Genomic DNA, 19,814 nt, shown 5'->3' with positions numbered 1-19,814 from the left:
TTAAAAAGTTTAACCTCACTAATTGACAAAAACCAGTAAAATGCATAGAAATAATATTGGCAATATATAGATGTGATTTTTTTTTTAGTACTTTCTATCATATAAGCAACCTGACTCAGTCATTTACCTGTGTTTTTTAAACCAGTAAAAGAGGAGTGGGTACCAAAGGAAGAGTTCCAAAATTGACTTTTAGAGCCTTAGTTGAAGGAGAAAATTATTTTTGTCTTTGTTTTTAATTCCGAATGGTTCCATTTAATGGAATAAGATAGGTTCCACCCTTGAGAAAGAATGATGACCATGTGTATCTATAGTGACATGGAAAAAAACTGCTTAAATTAGAAATTAAAAGCTTTCAATTACAAAACACTATGATCTCATGTATCGAATAATAAAAAGGAGCCTCTATCTAACTACTAAAAAAATATATGTGAGAGGTTGAGCCAGGAGGGTTGCAAGTTCAAACCCATCCTGGGCAATTTAGCAGCTGAGACTTTGTCTCAAAAAATCAAAAGGGTTAGAGATGTAGGTCAGTGTGAAGGTCCTGGGTGTCTAATCCCTAGTAGCACACACATGCATGGATGTGCACACAATAAAATAAATAATGAAAATATATATTCTAAAATGTAGCAAAATTTCCCCTTCAACAAGATTTCTGGTTCATTTTTTATACATTTTAAGTTCTCTGATTTTCTCATACATTACTTGTACAGTTATAAAAGTATTTATGTTTTTCTTCTTTTGCTTAAGGTTCTTTCATAATAAAATTTTTGAAACATTTTTTTAGCTCTTTCCAAGAACTTTAAGTAGTTGACCAAATGTTTCAGTACTGTTTCTTAGCTGATTATTTACTGGTTCCTCTTATCAAGGGTCATCTCTGTCACGCCTGCTGTGCACAATGTGCTTCATAGATGCAGCTGCCTGCTCTGGTGGTCCCACTTCACTCTTTTAATTATTATGTCATTCTTCTGCATCTTGGTAATGATGAACGAATCTTCAGAACATTCTCACATAATTTTTTCAGGATAAATTTTAGAAGGAGGACTTTAGAGTCAGTTCCTTATGCTTCTTAATCAAAGTAGCTGAAAATACATCGTTTTCCTGATTTTTTAAGGCCATGACGATTATTTATGAGTCATCATAAGTACTGTAATATTCATGTTATTCAAATGTGATAGGGCTTTTGCTCATCTTAAAGCTCTTGATTTTAAGGCTTTCCAAAATTTCTATGATTTGTATTTTTTTCATGTCTTCCATTACTGATACTTTCAGATATTATCTTTATGTCTTTTAAAACAACTTTTATCTGTAATGGTTACATTTTTTTAGCAGTCTATGTAAAATAACCCTAAATGAACTCTATCCCTTGTATTTTGATTGTTCATACACACATACACACACACATACACATTGTTCATACACAAATGGGTATATGCATGGGTGTGTGTGTGTGTGTGTGTGTGTGTATATGTGTATTTCCTATCTTGGCCATGTTTCATGTAATTTTTTTCTTTTGTTGTTTTATTTTTAATTAATATGAATTATAATTTTATATATTGTGGTACAAAATAATATTTGAATGCATGTGTACATCAGAGTAACATGCCAATCACCTTAGAGTTTTATCATTTCTTTGTGGTAAAAACACTTAAAATCCCCTCTTTTTGTTGTTTTGAAATATACAATATATTATCGTTAGCTGTAGCCATCTTTGTGCAAAAGAGCACCAGAACTTGATTTCTTCTATCTAATTATAATTTTGTGCCCATTGACAAACTCTGGAGATGGTAATCACAATTTCACCATTTAACTGTCTACTTCTGTGAGCTCAGCTTTTTTGGATTCCACATATAAGTGAGATCATATGGATTTATTTCTCTGTACCTGACTTATTTCACTCAATATAATGTCCTCAAGATTCATCCATGTTCTTGGAAATGACAGAATTTTCTGTTTTTTAAAGGCTGAAGAGTATCCCACTGTGCATATGACTACATTTCAAAGTACTCTCATTTGTTGATGGGCAATGGGTCATTTCCATGTGCTGGCTATTGTGAATAACACTGCAGTGAAAATGGGGGTGCAGTCATCCCTTAATCATACTGATTTCATTGCCTTTCAATATAGACCCAAAAGTGGGATTGCTGGATCTGTGTAATTTTTAGTTTTTTGAACATTCTACATTTTCTAAAATTGCTACACTAATACCACCAACAGTCTATAAGGATTCCCTTTTCTGATTGTGCTGGTGAACATTTGTATCTTTCATCTCCTTAATAATAGGCAATCTTTAGGTGATACTGCATTGTGATTTAATGTACTTTTCTCTGATGACTAGAAATCTTGAGCATTTTCTCATGTTTTTGGCCATTTGCATGTCTTTTGACAAATGTCTATTCAAGTCTTCTGCCCATTTTAGCAGAGTTCTTAAACATTAAGTACTTTGAATTTTTTGTATATTTTAAATATTAGCCCCTGATTTCATATATAACTTACTTTCGGAAGCACAAGGACCCGAGTTCGATCCCCAGTACCAAAAAAAAAAATCCATATATAACTTATAAATAGTTCCTCCCAGTCCCTGGGTTGTTTTCTTGCTCTGTTAATTATTTCCCTTGCTAAGCAGAATAATTTTAGTTTGCCACAGTCTAATTCATCTATTTTTGCTTTCATTGATTGGAGTTGTTTTCAAGAACCTCTGCCCAGATCTATATTATGGAGATTTCCCCTCTATGTTTTCTTCTAATAGTTTTATAGTTTCTAGTTTTATGTATAAGTCTTTAATCCATTTTGAGTTGATTCTTATGTAAGGAGTGAGAGAAAGTTTCATTTTAATTCTTCTGTATATGGAGATCCAATTTTCCCAGGACAATTTATTGAAGAGATTGTCCTTTCCCCATGTGTGTTGTTGACAATCATCTGACCATAAATGGGAGGACTTATTTCTGAGTTCTCCATACTATTCCACTGGCCAATGTGTCTGTATCAGTACTATGCTTTTTTGTTTACTATAGCTGTGTAATATATTTTGTTTCTTTATTTTTAATTTTTATTAGTAAATTAGTAATCATTACATAATGATGACATTCATTGTGGGGAGGTGGTGCATGTATATAGCACATCTTAATTTTTTTTACTTTCCCTTTTGCTCACCTCCCTCCTTCCCTCTTTGCATCTTTTGGTCCCCATCTAATAATGTAGTGTGCCATGCCTCCAGTTTTGTTCCTTTTGATTTTTTTGGCTTTTAAAGGCTCATGTTTAGTGTAATTTAGATGCCAAGTTTAATGGCTTTGGTTAGTGTAGTGTTACTATGCACATAAACATGACAATATATGAATCTGGATAAGCTATAAAGTTAATGAAGCATATCTCAATGGAAAGAGATATGAAGATAGAAAAGAGAGAGTTTTACTCAAGTATTGGGTTCTCTTCGTGAGATAAAGTTCTCTGCGTGCCATAATTTCCTGGTCTCTTCTGTGTTACTTGGATCTCAGGATTTGTGATTATAGCACTCTTCATCCTGAAATATAGATGCTGCAGTAGCACTGCAGAGAGACAGGCTGGTAAACTCGTATTTAGACACGCAGTGAATTTTTGTCCCTGAGACTTACCTTTTGATATTCTAGATGGATTAATCATAGTTCAGCTATTATCAACTTGATTCAAAATTATTAACTTTTTTCTTTTGCATGAAGAGAAATTACCTACTCTAAAAAGGTAATAAAACATATTTAATTTGTGTATTTCATCTGCTGTTATCTTTCCTCTGGCAAATTTAGCCAGGTTAGGACAAACATGTTGCTGATATTTTTGTAAACATTTTCCTGTATAATATGTGTCTTGGGATTTCTCTTATATGTTGTTTTATGGAATACTGTAATGTTATTACTGTTGCAGAAGCAATTTATTTTGTTAAAACCTGCAAAGGGAGGCAGGCCCCATCAAAGTTAAGGACCCAGACACAGTGGCAGATGCTCCTGGAAAGCCATGTTTCTCAGAAAGAAAAACTTCGATGAAATATATGCAAATCACCCCCTTTCTCATTTATTTTTGGAATGTTCTCTGTTATACCACATTTCATTTGTTTTTATATTTTTTATTATGAAATACTTTAAATATAGCGACAAGTATATAAACTAGCTTTCCACCACACACCTGCTACCCAGTTTTATTAAACATCAACGCATTTGCCTTTTTCCAAGCCAACACTGCATTACAGACACATGAAACTCCTGTATGCCTTTGCTTGTCCTCTTCTCTGCAGACCCAACCATGGCTTTGACTTAAAAGTTTGTCCTCTCCATTCTTGAGTGTGTACTTTACCATCCACATATGTATCATTCATGTGTGATACACGATTGATATTATATATGTGACAATTTTCATATTGTTCAACTTTATGTACATGGTAGCCCACCATTTCATTCTTTAACTTACTTTCTTAATTTGACATTTTCTCATTTAAAAATTTATCAGTTGTGAAATTAATCATTTTAATCTATTCATTTTAATGCTGACTAATATTCCATTGTGTGACTATGTCAAATTTATGTACTCTTTCATTTGTGAATATTTTAATATATGTAAACATTTATATATTATGCATGCACACATACATATACAGTGTTGTAATTAAAAACATAGTTGAAATGAACATTTCTGTGCTTGTTTCCTTGGCAAATATTTTCTTCCTGTATATACTTGGAAGTGAAACTACTGCATCATGAAGAATATACATCTTTTGTTTTAGTAGATATTCCTAAAAGCCCCTGAAAGTATTTGCAACAATTTATAAGCTCTCAAGAAGAGCCTGGGCTGCCATTGCTCTACATCCTCATAGAACTTGCTGTTGTGAAACGTTTAAATGCATTCAATTTCATACCAATGCATTCTGCATATGATGTGAAATGGTATATTGTACTTTTCTACTTCCCCAATTATTAATGAGATTGAGCTGCTTTTCATATATCTTATGTTTAGAGGGAATAATAACATATGGTTAAGAACTGGATGCTAGAGCCAGGTAACTTGGGTTTAAATCCCAACTCTTGGATAACTTTGGGCCCTTCACCATTTTGTGCTTCATTAGCAGAATAAAGATAGTAATTGTATCTGTGTTGTGGTGCTGTTCTGAGTTAATATGTGGGAATCTCTTCGGACTCTCCAGCTTTAAATAAGATGTTGTTATTTAAAAAAATCACCAAAATATGAAAAGAACTGGATTGCAAATTCAATTTAAAACTTGAATTACGTAAAATGTCAGGCTGTGTTGTTCAAAGGGTAGTGGATATAGCCTGATCTGAAGAAGTTCTGGAGTTTGGGAAAGCTATACTTTCCCTCTCCAATTCCCTGCTTGATCCCCATGTTTGTCTTCTTATTGGGAAGGAAACCTTAGTTTACTGACCAGGCAGAGAACAAGAAACCAGTTAATAACCATATGATTTTCTGTTAGGTAAAATTGACATACATGTTATTTTGGATTTTTGTTGAATTATGTTATTAACCATTTGGGTTTCCTTTATACAAATAAATTATCATCTTGTTCATTTTGAATTGTATTATTTGCTTTTTATTATTGAGCAAGAGTTCTTTATATATTTTGGATACTGATATGTGTAAAATTCTTTTCTCAGTGTCTGGATTATCTTTTAATGTTGTTTATGGTATATTTTTTGTTCATTTTACATAATTTTAAAGGTTATGGTAAAACTTAACACTCATTTTCCTTAGTAGTTTATGTTTTTTTAAATCCAGTTTGATATTTCCCCCCATAAACCAAGCTATTAAAGATATTTTCCTTTAAATGTTCTGAAGTTTTTGTGTTTTGTAGACACGAAGGGGGAGGAGGAGGAGGAACAGTGGTAACTAACCCTCACACCAGCCTTACTAAAAGTCACGCACCGTTCTATGTCTTTGATACATGGGCTTATTTAATTCTGAACAGGACCTAGGAACCGGGCACTACCCAGGTCTGCATCCTATGAAGAAGGAAACTGAGGCGCAGGCAGGTTAGGTGACTTTGCCACACAAATGTGTAACTGGGATCCAAATCCAGACTTTGCAGCCAAATGAGAGCCATGGCCATGTGGCTCCAAAGTCTGTGTTTGCAGCCACTTTATTCTCAGCCTTTTGGCCAGGCGCAAGTCTCCTTGCCTTTTTGTTCATTAAAAACATGCAAACAAAAACAGGCTTGTCTAACTTCAGCCTCATTTGTCTGTTTTATCTGTTTTTATTCTCTCTTTCTCTGTCAATGATCAGAAGAGGACTTGGATGCTATAGTAAGCAGGGTGCTAGAAATTATATTAAATCATTTGATCACTGTTTTGGGGTGATATGTCTTACTTCTAATTACAAAAGATTAGAGATTGCTGAATGACAGCCTGGGAACAACTTCTAAATTTTTCTACTTTGCTATATCCTTGTTTTAGCCGGTATGTATACTGTTTCTTCTCTTGAAATTATTTCAGAAAAAGCATTTTTCTTTTACATTTCTATTTACTAGCCTTGAGACTCTCAGTAGAAAATATAGACATAAAAATAAATGATGATAGTGCAGTTTGTTAAATTATAGACTAGAATTATAGTGGTACCTTGGTTCTCGAATGCTTTTGTGAACAATTTGGTTGGAAAACAAAAGTGTTTGGCAAAATTTTGTTTTTGTTTGCAAAAGCTACATCAGGTGACAGACAGGACCTCAGCCATCTTTTGTGCACAAACGCAAATGTGGCCATCTTTTCCAAAAGCGTGGACCAAATTAAGTTCATGAACCGAGGTACCACTGTATCGGGGCTTACTCCAAGAAAGGCTTAACCTCTCCAGGAGTTTCATAACGGGCATTCTGGTTATCCATTGGTGTAATAAACTGGAAATTAGTAGTTTGGCACCACAGTCATTTTAATGTCTCATATTTCTGCGAACTGACTAAGCTCATGAGCTGGGTACTTGATGCTGTCCAGGGCTGCAGTCATTTGAGTCTCTAATGGGCTCCATCATTCAAGGTGTTTCACATGGCTGAGGTTTGGTACTGGCATTGGCTAGAGTCTAATCTGGTCATCCCCCTCTCAGTACCATGTAAACTCTGCATGTGGCTGGGGCCCAAGAACAGAATGTGAAGGCTGGGACTCCTCACAGAGTCTGGGCTTGGGAATTCCGGAAATGTCACTTCTAAATCCTGCAGTCCAGGTTAGTCCCAAGGCCAGCTTCCATGGGAGGGCACTGAGGTGGTATGAGAGGTGATATAAGCATTCAGGGTTGGAAGAACTATTGGAGGTTCTCAAGCAGAGCCCATTGATAAGAAAAGGAATTTATTTCAAACTTTGAGACAAAAGAAAATTCCCCAGGGAGACTAGAGGGAGAAGATCTAGGAGAAAGGAAATAGGGACATGACAGATCATAGTACGTTTGGGTAAGAGTTTTGTGTTATAGGGCTGGGGATTTAGCTCAGTGGTTTCGCTGCCTGCTGCGCAAGCACAAGGACCCGAGTTCAATCCCAGGTACCAAAAAAAAAACCAGTTTTGTGTTATGATGTAACAAGTGATAAAATTAATAAAGTATTCAGTGTGATAGAAAAACATGATGAATATTTAAATTTAAAACAACTCATTACAGTAAAAGACATATTGCCACTAATCTCCCTCAAAACACTTTGTGCTGCTTCAAACACGTTATCACATCATTCTTGCCACTTTCTGAAGCAGTCCTGGAAGTCCTCTTTTGTGAATGTCTTTAGTTGTGCTGTAGTGGCTGCTTTGACGTCCTGAGTGGATTTGAAACATTTTCCTTTCGTGGATGATTCGAATTTGAGGGAGATCCAGAATTCATATGATGCCATATCTGGGGAATAATACGGATGCGGACACACTAATGTTTTTACAAATCTGCTGTTCCATTGCAGGAGCATTCATGGTATTTTTGGTCATACCTTAAAAAGGCAGGAAAGAGTACTTCTAGAACAATTTCAGAAAGTGGCAGAAATGATTGGACAAGTGTGTTTGAAGTGAGGGTTAGAATCTTGAGGGGGAACTAATAGCAATATGTCTTGTACTATAATAGTTCTTAAACTTAAATATTCACCATGTACTTTGATCACACCTCATGTTAGACATAATAAGAAAATAATGGCTAAAAATTATCACTGTGTGCCCACACATCTTGGTCCTTAAATGATTTCTTTTATCCTCATAACAGCCCTGTTAAATAGAGACACATCTCAATTTTTTAGACAAAATCCCTGAGGTACAGATAGGTTAAATAACCAGCACATGGTCACAAACCTAACAAGCATCAGAGCTAAATTCAGACACAGGCAGTATGTCTTTAGAGTTTATTCTCTCAACCATTGCACCATCCAGGGTCCTATACATTATAACCTCATGTGTGTGCCAAATTAAGTCCTGACTCCTACAGATTATCTATGGCATGTGATGGATATTGGGTCCTGAGAGACTGGAATACCTCACTGGCCGCCATTCTGACTGTCATATTCCTAACACTGGTCTAGATTTCTTAGCAGAAGTTGAGTATAGAAGTCCTCCAGATGTTGTCAGTGGCTATATTATTTTTGCAGGTCTAGGTCAAGAATGTACCCTCATCCTGGATATATCTTCTGGTAATGCTAACAGTCATGATAGTGGGAAAGATCAGAACGACAAAGGTAGTGGTAATAAACTTGATAATCAGATTCCCTCTTTGGGAGTCTTTAAATGAAAACACAGAGAGGAAACAATTGGAAGCAGAATCAAAGACCCAATGACAGAAGCAAAGATGGTGATAAGCAGACTCATGTTGGTAATCTAATTGCTAGAGTTTCTTTGGATTTCAAATGATTTTTCCAGTCTGGAGTGCATTTCTGTCTCTCCAAGCCTGAGCTGAATGGTTCCTGAGTTTCTGTGTAGTCTCACTGTAATGTAGAAACACCTATTTTTCTTATTTCCAAATACACCTTATAATCAACTCCTATTATGTGGCATTACCTGAATGAATCTCTACTCTTAGGATTAAAAAAGAGGCTAACTGTTGGAGATACTTAGTTATTATCAGATTCTCAGATACTGGCTATATTTTTTGAGGTTAAAAGCTGAGCTTCTTTACATCAGGACTATCCTTCTTTGATTCCATGTGGGATTCAATTCAAGGCTTTGTACTCAGTAAATGCCAAGCTGATATTTGCTGATCAATTGTTCTATCTCTCAGGATTTTGAACATGTTTGTTGGTCATGGTCCAATGATGATAATGTGCAAAATATCACAGACAGCTTATACATTTCATTTTATGAGATTTTTGCTTTCCTATCTGGACTGTTCCATTAATTAGAGAAAAGCACTTTTTTAAGCATTAACATTTTTTTAAAAAGTAATTTCATATAAACAGCTGATGTTTATACTAAGATTTTTTTTCAGTTTTAAAAAGATCTTCAAATCTCAGGCATTCATAAAAAAGCACAAGTAAAAATTTTCCCAGCAGTTTATTCTTCCCATAGATGAGAACAGCCATCTTGGAACCATGTTGATAGCATGATGATTATTTTTATGGTATTTTGGCTATGCAAGATGAAACATTATTTTGAAATCTACATATTTACTAAAAATGTATTACTTTAGCAGACAAATTTCCTGTGTCTCAAAGATAAATTTCCTGAATCATTTGTACATTCTAGAGCCAGACTTTCTGGATATTAATAGCAGCCAAATCGACTTTGGGCAAGTTACTGAAACTCTCTGAACCTCAGTTTCTTCATCTGTAACAGGAAGATGACAAAATATCTCCCTCATAATGTTAAAAATTGAATAAGTTAACTGTTAAATGAGTTGCTTTTTATTGTAAAATGTTAATTAGAGCTATATAAGTAAGCCACATAATTAGTGCTATGCAAATACTATTTTGTTTTCATTTACTGTTAGTTTCTAGGCCTAGAAAAGGCACTTTGTTAAGCTCCATTTTGTGTAGGTTTGTTTGCCAAATCTTTTGGATAGCAGCAAAAGGAAATAGAACAGTGAACCTTATAATAAACAGTGCGATACCATGGAGAACTACTCCTTCCATGGACCAGTCAGTTCACCTTCTGGAGGTTTTCTATAGGTTTGTAAGTAGCAAGCAGGGTTGTTTGAATCAGCTTCATAATGGCTGCACTGTTCTAAGTATCAGCGGATGACATGACGGCAGAACTATGGAGCACTTTAGGAATGATTTTGTGAGGGTTAAATTGTGCTTAAAATTCATCCACACATCTCTACCAAGGCAAATCATCTTCCCAAGACAGACGGAGATTGTTTTAGGGTTGGTTGCTTGATTCTGATTGGGACTGTGTTAATTTTATCATTGACTACTTCAAACAAGAAATGAAATGTAAGGTAAGTTATTATCTAAAATAAGCCCTTCTGTTAACACACAAAAGGTAGAGTGCAGAGTTGAGAGGGGAAAGAATTAATGTAGTACGTAGAACTGGAAACATTAAGGGGCTCAGAGAGGTAAAGTTAAGGAATGTAGCAAAGAAAGAGAATGATTTAAAATGAATTACATAATGAAACATTCCCAACAGAATGCATAAAGAAGGGTGTGAAGAAGGCTGCATATTTTAAAGACTGGAATAAGCAATGCCTATTTGGAGGGTCTCGGAGTATATAAAGAGCTGCTTAGCATGGCAGCCAGCTGCTCACCTCTTGTGAAGGGAGGAGAGGAAATGAGCTTAAGCTGAAGTGTAAGGGAATCTGGCGTGCTATATAATAGAGATTGTTAAACATTGATTTGAATTGTGTAACCTCAGCTCTGGTAAGACTGAAAACTGTCCTAACTCCCATTCAGCCAGAAACTTTTTCCCTTCAAAGACAAATTGATGGGCCCATGACCTCTTCTTAACTACAATTTGGCTTTTCTTATATTTTACTATTTCAGAGTAATTTCTGACTTAAAAATATAGAATTTTCTCCTCAAGTCTTCCCTCCCTTCTTTCCCTTCGTTTCCTTCACATGCTGTCATTTTGTGTGTCACCACTTTCTTCTCCTCAATTCCTCTCCGATGCTGTGATTCCTTTGTGGGCACATTAGAGGATTTCCTCTCAGATAAATGATGTCTCCATCTCTGGAAACATACTCTAAAAGTGAGATATATAATTGATTCATTTTATTTTGCTTTTTTAATTCCACAAATTTTTATATTCCAGGCATGTGAAAAGCCCTAGAGATGCAAAATTAAATAAGGCATAATTTCTACCCTGTTGGGATTTACCTTGTAAAAGGTAGACAGCTGCAGTAAAATGCCAGAAGTGATGTGACAGAAATGTGACATGGCATTTTAGTGCTGAGGAGGGAGTTAGGAACTTTGTTTGGGGCTGATGTGTATGTCAACAAACAGGCCCCACATATCCAATTACCAGGTAGGGTGTACATATCCAGGCAAGGGGAAGTCAGTTACTGGGGGGCATTTGACCACTGGGACCAACCTCTAGCCCAGGCCAAGAGAAACTTGTAAAGCAGTAGGCAATGCTTTAGACCAGGCCTGATCTCTGTGACTCAGATGATTGCCCCTTGGTGAAGCCGTTCAGCCCTGCTGGCAGCGACTTCTCAATAGTCCTGTACCATGGAGAAGAAAGCACATGTTATTGTACACAAGTATCTGCCACATTACCTCCTAAGGATATTTAGAAGTTAAATTAAGCAATAAAGCGCCTAGCAGAAAGAACTAGCAAGAAGTAGGCACTAAAGATATATGAAAGGGAGGGATTCCAAACAGAATGTGTAGACGTTGGATTGTACTTTAAACTACCAATCAAAGATTGACTGTTTTGAAAGAACTGAGAAACTATGATTATGAATTAGGTAACAGGTAAAATCAGGGAGTCATTGGTAATTTTAGTATGGTGAAGATGATACTATGGTTATATAAGAAAATATCATTTTTAGATATATCTGTGCCTCAGGTCTGAAATTTGCTTTATAAAGCTTACACAAAACAATAAAGCAAGATGATATAAATGTGGCAAGCTCTTGATGTTGTTAAGTCTATGTGGTGGAGACTCATTGATCTGTTTCTTTGCTTCTGTGTGTTAGAAAATTTTCTAACTAAATTCCCCATCCTTCCCTACTTCATGACCGGATTGGTAGCTCAGATATATAATGCTGGTAGAATTCAGGACTTAATTGGAAACAAGAAAACAATAGGCAAGTGCAAAATTTAGAGCTACAATAGCTACTACAATATTGTTTTTTAAAATTGTTACATGTAAGCCTAAGTATAACCCTTCAACATACAGTCGCCGAACAGATTTCTGCTTCAAAGCAAATAGATTTCTTCAGTTTCAATTACAGATGGAAATCATATTTGGAGTTTGTTGGAAAAAATGAATAATTTTAACAGGTAAAATTTTTAATGTCCCCCCCAAAAAAAACCAACTACGAAGCTAGTTGACCTTTAAAGCAGTGTCGTACATTTCTTAATTATTTCTGTTGCTTTATCATTTTCACATTCAAAGATCATGTAACATATAACTTCTTTAAGTTTATGTATGTTTAAAAGTTTTAAGGGAAAAATGATTGGTTTTAGTTCTGTTCTAAAGTATAGATGTATTTTCACTCTAACTTAGATTATGTAAAAGCCTTGGAGATGAATTTTCAGAAATGAGTTTCTATCTGAAAATGTATTTTCTATATTGAATAATCAGTGTTGGAATTAAAAGTCACTTGAGATCAGCAAGTTACTTTTTTTCCCCAAAAAAATGTTTTATCTGTTTTCTGAGTTTTATCTCTTGGATGTCAGATTAAAATTCTGAGGCAAGTTCCATTCATCTCAGAATTGAATGTCAAATCCAAAGACAGATATTTATAACTGAGTTCGTTCAGGCAAAACTCAAGACTCCAGACCGCAGCTTGGATGATTACAAAGCTCTCATTCACCGTCAATGTTGCTATCATTTTAAACAAACAAATTAAAAGCTTTAAGATTGGATTTTAGCAAATCAGCCATTTAATTCCCTGTTTATTATGCTGTACATTTACAGAGTGCTTTGGGGTTTATGTGTTGCTTTTGAATATTTATTCCTTTCTCACAGCAACACCCTGGCAGTGGGAGTACTATCTCCTCTTCACTGATGAGAAAATCAGAGTTCCAAGGAGTGAAATGACTTGCCTAAAATCATCCAGGTACCAGCAGCTTAGCTAAAATTTCTATTCAGTTCTTCTGACTCTAAATTTTTCCACTATAAAATTGTTGTTTGAAATTTATACAAATAGGACTGTAAAAAAGAAAATTAATTTACATGCATTCTAGAAGTCTGTCTATATAAATGCTTCAAGTTTTCATTTAATGGGGTATTTTTGTTTGTTTTGTTTGTTTGTTTCTGTGTTTCTGTTTTTGCTTCAGGCTGGGCTTTAATTCGCTATGTAGATCAGGCTGGTCTCAAACTCCTGGCAGTCCTCCTGTCTCAGCCTCCTGAATGCTAGGTGACACCACACCTGGCCCTTAATGGGGTATTTGTTTGTGCAAATGCCTAGAAAGGGAAAAATTGGGGGCAGATTTTTGTTTAGAATATGATGTTGATACTAACAGAAATAGTAAAATTTTAGGAGAAATGTTATGATTGTTCTTTTTTTTTTTTGTACTAGGGATCGAACTCAGGACCTTGCGTTTGTGAGGCAGGCAGCGGAACCACTGAGCTAAATCCCTGACCCATGATTGTTCATTTTTAACCCTGACTCCTTAAATAAGGCCTAGGCTATACTTTTAAAGCTAATCATCAATGTGTCTTTAAATATGAAGCAGGGCACCTCTTTCATTATACTAAATTACTGAATCTCACATTTGTGATACTAATGTCTACTAGTTATTACCTTATCGTAGGCAGCATAAGCAGTTGTTTTAGGATAATAAAGTTGTACTATTGAGTCAAATAATCAAGATAAATAAATGTATGTATAGTACATCCCATTCCAATTCATCTGAGAAGGGGATGTGTTTGCTATATTAAAAACAGAATGCAATAACCATTCTAAGTGGGTTACGATGATATCTCTTTATGATTTTAGTTTATGTTTCACTGGTGGTTAATGCAATTGAGCATTTTTTTCATAACTTTTTGACCATTTGAATTTCTTCTTTAAGAAGTCTATTCATATGCTTTGCCTATTTTTGATATTGAGTCTTTAATGTTCTTTTTTATATTTTCGATATTAATCCTTTGTCAGATGGATAGTTTTAAGAAGTTTATTTCCTATTCACTCTGTTGACTGTTTCTTTTGTTGTGCAGAAGCTTCTTAATTTGATGTGATTCCATTTGTCTATTTTTGCTTTCATTTCTTGTGCTTCTGGGGTCTTATTATAAAAATGTTGCCTATAGCAATGTCTTGAAGTGTCGATCTTATTTTATTCTAGTAGTTTCATAGTTCCAGGTCTTACAAGTAGGTCCATTTTGAGTTTACTTTTGTACAAGTTAAAAGACAGGGACCAAGTTTTGTTCTTCTGGATGTGAATATCAAGTTTTCTCAGCACATTGTATGGAAAAGGTTGTTTCCTCTTCTTTGTCAAGAATCGGCTGTAACTGCATGGGGTTATTTCTGGTGTTCTGTTCTATTCTGCTCTCTGTGTGTCTGTTTCTATGTCAGTAGCATGTCATTTTGGTTACTATAACTTTGTAGTATGTTTTGAAACCAGGAAGTATAATACATGTAGCTTTGTTATTTTTGCTCAAGATTACTTTGGCTCATTAGGGTGTATTATGAAGAAAAATGAATCAATAAACAAGCAAAAAGAACCACAAAACAAAGCAAAACAAAAGCAAAGACTGACAAGGATATGGAGAAAATGAGCTCTTACGTGCTTTGGTGGGAATGTAAGTTAGTATAGCCATTATTACATAGAATGGTATGGAGGTTTCTTAAAAAGCTAACAAAGATCTACCATATGACACTGCTACTTCTGAATATATACCCAAAAGAAAGGATACCAGCATATCAAAAGGACATCTGCATTCTCATGCTTATTGCTGCACTGTTCATAATAACTAAGATATGGAATCAAAGGAGAGGCCCATTAATGGATGAATGGATAAAGAAAACATAATATGTATGCACAGTAGGATATTGTTTCACCATAAAGATGAGTGATACTCTACCATTTGCAGTAAAATGAATGGAACTTGTCATTATGTTACATGAAATAAGCCATACACAGAAAGGCAAATACCACATGTTCTCTGTCATAAATGAATGAGAAAAAGTTGATCAAAATATACTATATCCTTTTCCAAAGGCTGAGAAGAGTGGGTCATAGAGAAAGGTCAGGTAATAGATACCAAAACACAGTTATATAATAGTAAGTTCTACTGTTCTGCAGCACAGTAGGATGACTATAGTTCTCAATAACCTATTATCTATTTTGTGGATAATTAAAGAGAAGGAGTCTGACAGCTACAAGCACAAAGTAATGATGAGGAAATGGAAATATTAACTATCCTGATTTGACCAGTATATATTGTATACATGCATCGAAATATCACACTATACCATGTAAATATCTACAACTCTTATGTATTAAACATTTTTAAAATGTTGGAGAGGGAAATGTTAACTAACTTAATTCGCTCACTACACACTATATACATGCATCAAATTATGAAACCCATAAATTCATACAATTAAAATAAAACAGATACAGATAACCCATTAAATAAAAAATATGATTCTCAAAGAGGAAGGAAGGGACAAAGAGATAATTAGGATTCTTTGAATATGCCTTATTATGTAGATATGATTTTAGAGCAACATAAATATTTTAGATAATTACAAAGCAAAATTAAATGTAAAAAGCAATCTCTAAAAGTCAAAAACAAATTGTAGCAAACAACTTCTGTAACAAATTAGTGGTATAACCTCATAGAAGAGAACTTCTTCAGCTTTTAAACACATTAGTTTGATTTTGCATACCTAGGGGTGTATATCCTAAAAACAACAACAACAACAAAAAAGCAAAAGGAATGTATATTATTTACAATAAGTATATTGTTGGCATTTCTAGTTCTACTGTGATCCTGTCACTAGTATTGTGAGATTAAGCAGATGAGGAATTATGTTGGTGTCTTTGAGAACTGGAATTCTGGGCATTGGGGGAGGTAGGTAAAGATGAAGATCAGATAGAGAGGAATGGGATAATAGAAGCTGTATAGTCCTCAATTTGAATTACAGTATCAGTATGCTTATGTGATGTATTTTATTTAAAAAATATTTCCTACCTCTGTTCACTGTAAAGGCCTAGAAACAGTGACTAATTGCAGTGGCAGTGTATATCACTAGCCATCAGACTGTGGTATCTAAATGACATTTTACACTAAAAGGAACTAGGATCTTTGGTGAACTGACTGATCTAAAAAATACACAAGAGACAGAAACCAAAAAATCCATAAAGGCTGAAAGGTTTATGGGAAAAGGACTCAGGGGTCAACTTGAACAGGCTCTTACTAATCAAAGGCAAAAAAATTGATTATCAGTTAAAATAGTACCTGTAATAGTTTGAACCTCATCAGCTATGTTAAAATCCACAAGTTTATAATGATACTTTAAAAAGACTTCTCAGTGACCACCTGTGGAAAAGTCTAATGTCTCAACTCAGTGTTCTGAAATAAAGGGAAAACAGTGGAACCGTTTTTTCTGCCTTTTCTATGTGAACTGTACCTGAGTGTAATCCAGACTTGATAAGATGTTTTTCTTTTCTGTATGAGTCTTTTTGTTAGGAAATAGAGAATGAATGGTAGAATATTAATTACCATTTCACAATAATGGATCCGGGTGATGACCACAAAGTAGCTGCTAATGCCACAGAAAGAGAGACAAGAATGCATCAGGCGCCTATGGATGGAAGTCCCATAACTTAGAAGTAATGATTAGATCTCAGTTTGATTAGAACCTCTTGATCTACTACCAGTTTTCAGAAAGAAAAGAAAAACAAAAGAATGGATTAAAAGACACCATAGGGGGCTGGGGATTTAGCTCAGTGGTTTCGCCACCTGCTGCGCAAGCACAAGGACCCTAGTTTGATCCCCCAGGACCAAAAAAAACCCAAAAACAAAAACAAAAAACCCCGACACCGTAGGGATGCAATCAGTAAAAATGAAGCCTTGGAGCACCCCAAATATCAACAGTCTAATTTCTTCCACAAATAAATTGCAAGGAAGAAAAGATAAAAGACTAAAACAATCTTAGAAGACATATCAACCAATTGTAGTATTGGGACCATATTCAGATATCGATTCAACAAATGGTTAGGGGAAATATGCATATGACAGTTAGAGAAATTTAAACACTTACTGGATATTTGATGGTATCACGGACTCATTAACCTTAAAAGTGTGATAACTATATTGTGTGGTTATTTTGTTTTTTAAAATTCACATCTTTTAGAGACATATTGAAATATTTATGGATAAAACAATATTATTTCTGGGATTTGCTTCCAAGTAGTCTGAGGGGAGGAGAAGTAGTTGAGAGTAGAGGAGAAACATGAATGACAATTGTCCAAATGGGGAGCTACACTATTTTCCCAACTTTTATGCTTTAGGTTTCTAATAAGGTTTTTAAAAAGAGTTTCTTTTAAGATTGATTTCAGAGAGCACATTGTAGAGATAAGTAATTATTTCTGTGAGACAGTTATTATGTTAAGAAAGTTCTCATGTTAGGGGTTTTTTAAAACTCCATTTCCCAAAGCACATTTATAATAACATAGAGTTAACATTTATTAAATATCAAGTATGTGCCAGATGGTTGTTCTAGATACTTTGCATGTATTGCTTAAAATTTACCAGAATCCTGTGAAGAAATTGTACCAGCTTCACTTTTCACATCATGCTGAGAGATGAAATATCTTGAACCAAGACACAGCTAGCAGAGGACAGGGCCCGTGTTGCAGGGCAGCCCTTGTGGTTCTCGGGGCTGCTGACCGCCCCATCCCCTGCTCAGCCTGCACAGACTTCCAGGGGCAGTGGCTGCTGCTTTATGTGTATTTCTTCTATTTTCTTGATTGGCATCCTTTGCCAGATTCTTCCTTTTTGGAGAGATCATATTTTGCATTTTGGCTAAATAAGAGACTCCAAAACTAGTCATCCTGCTCCAAGGCAGTACTAGCCACTGTCTGAATTTATAATGAGGCAAGCTGTTCCCCTTCCCCACATGATAGAAGGAAAGCACAATTTTGGTTCTGACATTCATCTTAACTATTCCAAGGCAGTTTTCCCTAGCATAGTATTTTCAAGTGCAGTGCTGCTGTTAGGCAGGAGTGGAAGGGTGCATCAAGACGTGAGACCTTCTTGTTACCATGCGCGAGTACGAAAGAGAAGGAAAACCGACAGCGAGTAAGAAATGACATTTTTCAGCACTAAGAAATGAAAACATCCCTTAGATAAAGCTCTGTGGCCCCAGGGGAATAGTTCCTTCTTCTAGGATCCAGGGAAGCTTATAAAATCTTTTAAAAGGTGAATGTTCAGGTCATCTGTAGACTGTCAGCATATTTTACATAACTCATCTCCAGGCAAGTAAATTAAAAACCTAAAGTCAGTAAGCACTCTTGTAAAAAGTGGCCCCCTCTATCTCTTGGAGCAACTATAATTTGTGATAATTGAAGCTTTATTGGTAAAGTAGCAATTCAGGAAGATGACCACAAGAAGGTTTTGTTTGTTTATGCTTCAAGAGGTTCAATGATTAACACTAAACATATAAAACTGTAGAAATTTGAGAAGCCTTGATTAATGCAGGCATCTTTTATTTCCTACCTAATTAGAAATTGAGGCAACTTGGCCACTTTTCCTGAAATGAATAACAAATATAATAAAACATAATGAAATAATCCAATACTTTATGGCAAGTTTAAAAAAAAAAACCCAAAAGCTAAAAAGGTTGGGAATGTAGCTCAGTGGTAGAACACTTGCCTAGCATGTGCAAGGCCCTGGGTTCCAGTGCCAGTACCACCCAAACATTAAACTTAAAATTACAGCTCGAAATACATGCACCAGGAAGTTCAATTCGTAGTTGGCCAGTAATTACTGAGAAAATTTCTAAAATTTCCCCAAGATTGATGTGATTATATGCTCTTCGCTTGAAATTAGTTGTGCTCCCCTCTTTTCTGTGAGTGTATTTCTCTACACCCCTATAGGGATAATCAAATTAAGTCCCCCATAATTTCTGTCTCATGAGAAAACAGGAAAATAAACTTGCAAGGTCTATAGTAGTCTGTTCTTTGGTTTAAATGTAAAAATTACCTTTATGCCAGAGATACTTCTCACTTGCCTCAGGCTGGTTGGACAGCTTCCAGATACATTGAAGTCACAGAGAGATTCAAATAACTAAGGATTGTTTCATAAGTTAAAGGTTGCTTTGAATGCAAATTAAATTTCAGCTCACTAATATTACTTGTAAAATGTGTGTGCCACTTGTTAAACTCTGCCAAACCAAGTCAATTCCTCCGATGCTTGTTCATTTCAAAGCATTGTGCAATAACAACCCAAATTAGCAACTTTTTTTACAAGTTGCCTTACTTCTAGAACGTAAAAAAAAGAATGAATGCTGAAATTTTTTTCTAGATCTTTAAATATACCCAGTCTTTATATTATTTATACTTTATGATCTTGAAGGAGAAACTCTAGCTATCTCTTTATGTAGGATTTGTAATCTCATTATATATGAATAATTTATACTACATACATCGTAATATAAACAGACCAATGACGGAGAAGCTTGTAGAGACCGAGTGCCCACACCTAACCCAAAATTCACTTATTTATCGCAAAGTGTCAACACTGCAGTTAAAGCTGAATGCTGGGCTGCTGGGGCAACTCGGCTGCGTG

The 19,814-nt window shown here is 35.2% G+C and overlaps 1 protein-coding gene across 5 annotated transcripts in view; it reads left to right on the top strand.

The window, feature by feature from the left end:
• The window catches only part of Znf385b (zinc finger protein 385B), a 423,340-nt gene that overhangs the window by 49,098 nt on the left and 354,428 nt on the right, over positions 1-19,814 (top strand). Inside the window, exon 1 of one of the 5 annotated variants that reach the window (XM_087200993.1) lies at positions 13,046-13,131. The exons of 3 other annotated variants lie outside the window; for them this stretch is intronic. The gene's annotated coding sequence lies outside the window, so the exon portion shown is untranslated. Of the gene's footprint in view, positions 1-13,045; positions 13,132-19,814 lie in introns of those variants that run through there. One more of the 5 variants, XM_087200979.1, reaches the window with a different exon arrangement.

Source organism: Heterocephalus glaber, unplaced genomic scaffold, assembly GCF_053883595.1.
Source record: "Heterocephalus glaber isolate CG9 unplaced genomic scaffold, H.glaber_assembly_v1.0 deba00000347, whole genome shotgun sequence".
NCBI classification, from domain to species: Eukaryota; Metazoa; Chordata; class Mammalia; order Rodentia; family Bathyergidae; genus Heterocephalus; species Heterocephalus glaber.
The sequence above is the reverse complement of the archived record's forward strand: the minus strand, read 5'-3'. Positions and strand labels throughout refer to the sequence as shown.